The sequence below is a fragment of the Ascaphus truei genome, chromosome 5 (genome assembly GCF_040206685.1).
Source record: "Ascaphus truei isolate aAscTru1 chromosome 5, aAscTru1.hap1, whole genome shotgun sequence".
NCBI classification, from domain to species: domain Eukaryota; kingdom Metazoa; phylum Chordata; class Amphibia; order Anura; family Ascaphidae; genus Ascaphus; species Ascaphus truei.
Genome location: NC_134487.1, coordinates 266,175,391 through 266,182,102, shown reverse-complemented (window position 1 = coordinate 266,182,102; position 6,712 = coordinate 266,175,391). Strand labels below are relative to the sequence as shown.

At 44.0% G+C, this 6,712-nt stretch overlaps 1 long non-coding RNA gene across 1 annotated transcript in view; it reads right to left on the bottom strand.

Moving 5' to 3' along the window:
- Window positions 1-5,081: 5,081 nt before the first annotated feature.
- Window positions 5,082-6,712, bottom strand: part of LOC142494567 (uncharacterized) — a 6,824-nt gene continuing 5,193 nt past the window's right edge. The window contains exon 3 of the long non-coding RNA XR_012801537.1: window positions 5,082-5,276. This is a non-coding gene — a long non-coding RNA (uncharacterized LOC142494567). The remainder of the gene's footprint in view (window positions 5,277-6,712) is intronic.

Genomic DNA, 6,712 nt, shown 5'->3' with positions numbered 1-6,712 from the left:
TTTTATCAAACATTCCCTTTAACCGGGTGACCAGGCGTCCCTGTTTTGCCGGGACAGTACCGTTTTTTCTGTGCTGTCCCGGCTGCCAGTCCGTCTCGGCAATGTCCTGGTTTTTCTCCCTGGTCCCGTTTGTTTTGTACTGTAGATGCGGTGCGCGGTGGTGGCGAGGATGCGGCAGCTTGGCCGGTGAGTATTTTTTTGAACTTCAGGGGGTTGGGCTTCTAATATGCCGGGCTGCAGGTGATTGGCTGGAAGATGCCGGGGGCGGGGCTTTCTCCGCTTCCTCCCCCAATCCCCGCGGCCCGTGCAGGGACAGCCGTTGGCTGTTTGGCGCTTTCCCCCCCTCTGCCTCCATTCCCTGCTGCTGCTGCTGCCCGGGCGAGAGGTAGGCGCGGGGGGAGCAGGGTTGGCGGGAGCGCGGATGGCTGGAGGGTACAATGCGGGGTTGCTGTTGGGGAACTCCCTGCTTCTGCCCAGGCGTGCGGCCTTATCCCCGATAGGTGGGAGAGTGCGGAACCAGGTCTGGCGGCCGGGTTCTCCCCACGTCCGGTCCACGAGCTCGGCGAGCAGTGACTTCCGTCGCTGGCGGGCGGTGCAGGGGGAGGCGGGGTGTATTAGTGTGTATGTGTGTGTGTATATGTGTGTATGAGTGTATAGGTGTGTGTGTGTGTGTGTGTGTGTGTGTGTGTGTGTGTATAGGTGTGTGTGTGTATCAGTGTGTGTATCAGTGTGTGTGTCAGCAGGTGTATGTGTGTGTGTCAGTGGGTGTGTGTGTGTGTGTGTGTGTGTGTGTGTGTGTGTGTCAGTGGGTGTGTGTCAGTGGGTGGGTGTCAGTGGGTGGGTGTGTGTTTCAGTGTGTGTGTGTGTGTGTCAGTATGTGTGTGTGTGTGTGTGTGTGGGGGGGGGTGTGTGTGTGGGTGTCAGTGTGTGTGTGTGTGTGTGTGTGTGTGTGTGTGTGTGTGTGTGTGTGTGTGTGTGTGTGTGTGTGTGTGTGTCAGTGTGTGTGTCAGTGGGTGGGTGTGTTTGTCAGTGGGTGTGTGTGTATCAGTGGGTGTGTGTGTATCAGTGGGTGGGTGTGTGTGTGTATCAGTGGGTGTGTGTGTGTGTGTATCAGTGGGTGTGTGTGTGTGTGTGTGTGTCAGTGGGTGTGTGTGTGTGTGTGTGTGTGTGTATCAGTGGGTGTGTGTGTATCAGTGGGTGTGTGTGTGTGTGTATCAGTGTGGGTGTGGGTGTGTGTGTGTGTGTGTATCGGTGGGTGTGTGTGTGTATCAGTGGGTGGGTGTGGGTGTATCAGTGGATGGGTGTGTGTGTGTATCAGTGTGTGTGTGTATCAGTGGGTGTGTGTGTGTATCAGTGTGTGTTTGTATCAATGTGTGTGTGTGTGTGTGTATCAGTGGGTGTGGGTGTATCAGAGGGTGTGGGTGTATCAGTGGGTGTGTGTGTATCAGTGTGTGTGTGTGTGTGTGTGTGTATCAGTGGGTGTGTGTGTGTATCTGTGTGTGTATCTGTGTGTGTGTGTGTATCTGTGTGTGTGTATCCGTGTGTGTGTGTGTGTATCTGTGTGTGTGTATCAGTGTATCAGTGTGTGTGTGTGTGTGTATCAGTGTGTGTGTGTGTGTGTGTGTGTGTGTGTATCAGTGTGTGTGTGTGTGTGTATCAGTGGGTGTGTGTGTGTGTTTGTGTGTGTGTATCAGTGTGTTTGTGTGGGTATCAGTGTGTGTGTGTGTGTGTATCAGTGTGTGTGTGTATCAGTGTGTGTGTGTATCAGTGGGTGTGTGTATCAGTGTGTGTGTGTGTGTGTGTGTGTGTGTGTGTGTGTGTATCAGTGGGTGTGTCTCCCTCCCTGTCTCCCTCTCCCTCCCTGTCTCCCTCCCTGTCTCCCTCACCCTCCCTGTCTCCCTCACCCTCCCTGTCTCCCTCACCCTCCCTGTCTCCCTCTATGTCTTATCTTAACTGCCGTATACCTACACCGAAGTAACCTACCCTGCTTTCTTCCAGATCTGACTCAAGTTTCACACGGGAGACCTCGGAAGACAGGTAGGGAACACCTCCCCTCCAGTGTAGTACCTTGAGGGACTGCGGATCAGGTAAGATCCCAGGCGGGATTGCTGCTTTAGAAATTGTGAAGAGGGGGCATCCTGACACTGGTTAATGGGTTCAGAATCATTCACATATGACTTTTTTTTTGTTCGATTAGTGAGGTCATCCGACACACACGTACACACACGTAACTATGTAACAAGGACTAATAGTAGTAAAGTATAAGTGTACTACAATAAATAAACTGTTATGTAAAAAAAAAATGTGTCCCGGTTTTTCATTTTCAAAATCTGGTCACCCTACCTTTAAGGCCAATCATGTACTGTAGAAGTCATGTATATGCCATGCATTTCAAAATATGCCAGATAGACATTGAAGTCTAGTTGAGTGCACTAGCATCATTACTTTTTTTCTTGTAGGATTGGAGATTATGGCTTCGTTTTTAGGGCACATTGCACCACAAAGACTGATTGTCCGGGTCAGTGGGAGGATTGTTCTAGGCAGTTCATTAGAAAAGAGAAAGACGTCTTTAAGAACAGTGACAGTCATGCTTTTTGTGTGTATTATGTGTCTTTACAATGGCCCAGTATTTCCTCTGTAACTTTAGTTCCGCACATTTGTCCTGCAGTCATCAATTTAATGCAATGATTCATGGAGTTTGGATGTGGTTTGATGAATCACCAAGTCCTATTTTTTCTCAACCCCTAAATCCCTCAAACCATCTACACTTTAGGCCATGGTCAAATACATAACAAATCAGTTGCTTGTTCTAAGTATTCGTGACTGGAGTGAGTGAGTGGGTCTGTGTCCTATTTAGTAGAGTATCCATTGAATTATATACCTACCAAAACACTGATGTATATAACATGTAGAGAGATAGAGATAAATAAAGTTGGGCGAATCCGCCGAAATCCGTTTGCCAGCTTTTCGCCGAAGTTACCCCCAAAATCCGTGTTGCGGTGTAAAATCCGCAAATGGATATGAGGGGTTTCAATTCACGTGGATTCATCAAAATCCACCATTGCATACAGCCCGTGGATGGATTTTTAGAATCAAATCCACACATTCAGTAATCCGTTGTCAAATTCTTAACAATCCGCAGATTGTATTGGTGATAATACTAAAAAAATCCGCACAAAGCGAATCGCCCTTTTTGACATTGATCCGCTGAAATCCGCGGACCAAAGGAACTGGCCAATCAACTGCGGATTCAAATTTGCAAAACAAATTCGACCATCTCTACATGTAAATACACCTGAGATACAGTATCTGCAAAATAAGATCATTTGAATATGCAAATAAACACAGTTATATAGTAGATGAGGTTGAAAAAAGACATATGTCCATCAAGTTCAACCTACAGTATGCTAAATTTAGACAACAGATACTTTATCCTATATCTATACTTACTTATTGATCCAGGGAAGGCAAACAAAAAACCCCAGTGTTATATCATCCAATGATATCTCATAAGAGGAAAAATAAATTCCTTCCTGACTCCAAGAATTGGCAATCGGATTACTCCCTGGATCAACATTCTTCCTATGTTTACTTATTTGGTATATCCCTGTATATAGTGGCAGGGTTGATCCAAAGGGGATCAGAAAAGGTTTCCTCTATATATAGCACTCTTATTAGCAGTGAAATTTGGTCAGGGCGACACGTCATGAGTGACGTCATCAGAAGTAGCGACATCTCAGTTCCCAGGCTATAGATGGAGGCTCATTCAGGCTTGTATCTTATGTGGCGTTTGCGGTGGTATTAATAGACCCGCTGCGGTCTAGAGCTATTACTTACCTGGTTTTGCCTTCCCAATAGCAACATATTGACCAAATTTCACTGCTAATAAGCACATTGTTTGCACACTGACGTTAATACTCACCTGGCTATGTCTGTTGTTTTTGGGTGCTGCCCCGCAGCAGTGGGAGAACTAACCTTTACCTTTAAAGGCACATGAGGTCATGGTTATACCCCGCATATCTCACTTTGAAAAATGCGGCCACATCAATGTATATATTAATTACAACTACATCCTGATTTTTTGAGCCATATGCTTTTCCACAGTGTATTAATTGAATGATATGTATATCTATACGTTATGATTTATACCTAGGAGTACAAGCATTCATTACAGTATTCACTGTTTTGCCGGGACTATACCATAGATCCTATCACTATGGTATTTATTCTGAAATAGATGTTTATAGATAGATTTGTATACCTTTGACTGAGACACAGTCCCCTATCTAGCTACTTTCCACGGAGTCATTTTAATGTATGAATGTAGTTATGCGTTTTTAATCAAATATTGGAATTAATAAAACTTTATTATTTTTTCTTGGTCTGCTCGGGTATACAGTAATTATCTGTTGGATTAATGATATCCAGTTACTAGAATCATGCATAGAGTGCTATATATAGAGGAAACCTTTTCTGATCCCCTTTGGATCAACCCTGCCACTATGTGTTTATTTTTCCTCTGAGCACCTGCTGATTATCATTTGTATATATGTATATGGGATGAGCGTCTCTTCTCCTGTATTTTTTTTTTATATCCCTGAATAGTTACAAATTTAAATATGTAAATATGCTTATTTCCCAGTTCTCTCTGGAGTTTTCCACGTTATCTCTCCTCAAAATGTTGCAGCAATGTTGAGGCATTTACTGTGAGACTGCCCCAGAATTTCCAAGGCAAGAGTTCTAATACTCGTGGCTGCATCTGTACAGAAGGATTTTACCAGAGGGTTTATTTGGCCCTTAGAATTCTAGTTTATATATTCTATGTGGAGAAATGTACATTGTATAAGATAGTGTTATTTATAGACAGTCCATTATATTGTACAATGTTATTAATAAGGGAATTTACAGACGATCACTATCAGGGAGAGTCCCCATGCAACCAGGAAGAATCTGTGTTCCACAAGATGGCTGCTGCGTGTTATTAAAAAGTTTGTCTATTTCACTTCTTTGCTTTACTGCTTTATACATCCACAAAATCACTACAGTATATGGCGTCAGAACTGCTGAATGAGAAGGAGAAGTTACTTCGCTTTTGTTTTTATTATTGGAAAAAAACAGACAGAGCAACTGCACCAAGTAAGCAACAAAGGCATAAAGGCTGTTGTAAGTAATAGATGTATTGCAGTCTCCATCCATTCTGCAGCTAACTGACAATGACTCAGAGAACTGGCAAAAGTTCAGGCAGAGATTTAGACTGCAGTTGGTGGCCATAGATGCTGAGGAGAAAGAAAATAAAGTTAAATTATTAAGATTTTTTTACATATTGTGGGAGAGGAAGCATTGAATGTTTACAGTAACTTTAAGTTGGAAGAAGGTACTGTATAAGGTTAAGTGAAATAATTACCACATTTTTAGTATATGTTCTTACTATACGGTATGCCAAAAAGAGACTTTTTATAAAAAAAATCCAAATTGATACTATACTACTGTATATGCGACTGCGACAATGCATTTGTTTTGACGCGACGTCGCTGTCGCCGGCACTATAAGCGCAGCTTTTGGCTTCATCCCTGGTGGCTGTGGCTGCGCACGCGACGGTGTGCGCACCACACACACAGAACAGCCCTCTATAGGGCAGGCCCCAGTCGGCGTTTATGTGTGAGCGCACAAAGCGCTATGCGCGAGACTGCCTTTGCCAAATGACAAGATTTTGGTCTTTGGGCATGGCGGTCAAGAATTGGCCATGTCACAATAGTGGTTCAGCCAATGAGGGCGAACCAGCCGTGTGACGTCATGGCCGCGCCCCTGCTGCGCCCCCACCACACTTCACCACCATGAGTTGCCTGGAGCCCACCAAGTCGCGTTGATGCAGGTCACATGCGCCAAAGCGCTCACTGTGACCCTAACCTAACCCATGTGATCGAGTTTGTCTGCAGAATTAGATCTCTGATACCTGGGGCCAGATAGGTACCATAATGGAACAAATGGAACCACAACCTTATATTGTATACATAGACCAGGGGGAGACATTTGAGAGAATTTAAAGTGACCTATGGGTTATGCAGTATAGTCCAGATGCATTGACAGCCAATGGAGACCCTTCAAGATAGTCAACAATAGTCTTACATGTAATGCACAGTAGTTTGTCTTTTAATGCATATATATTTGTGTTGTTTGTTATTTTCTTGGGAGGAAAGATGTGGAAATATGTACATTGTATACAATAGTATAATTTATAGGTGGTCCCTTATGTTGAACAGTGTTATTGCATAGTTACATAGTAGATGAAGTTGAAAAAAGACATACACTACTGCACTCTGAGTGCTTGTCAGGACCTTGTTTTCATGTCCTTTTAATTTAATACATCTTTGATAAATACTCCTCGTGTCCCATGTCACATTGGTGAGGCTGTGCTCCGGTTCCTGATTTGGATCCCTTTCATTTAGAGAGAAACCTTAGCGGAAGGAGTTAGAGGCTGGCTGGCAACAGATAATTGCGACGTACAGTACACAAAAATATACACACCAGATATGCACCATACACACAATACATGTATATACACACAGATTAATGCACACAAACACACACATAGAAGATACATGCACCAAGCAAACAAATACAACGTGCCTCCACCATACACACACACACACACTTACCAGATACATGCATCATGTATTTACATGCAATATGCGCACACTTCTACATATCAGAT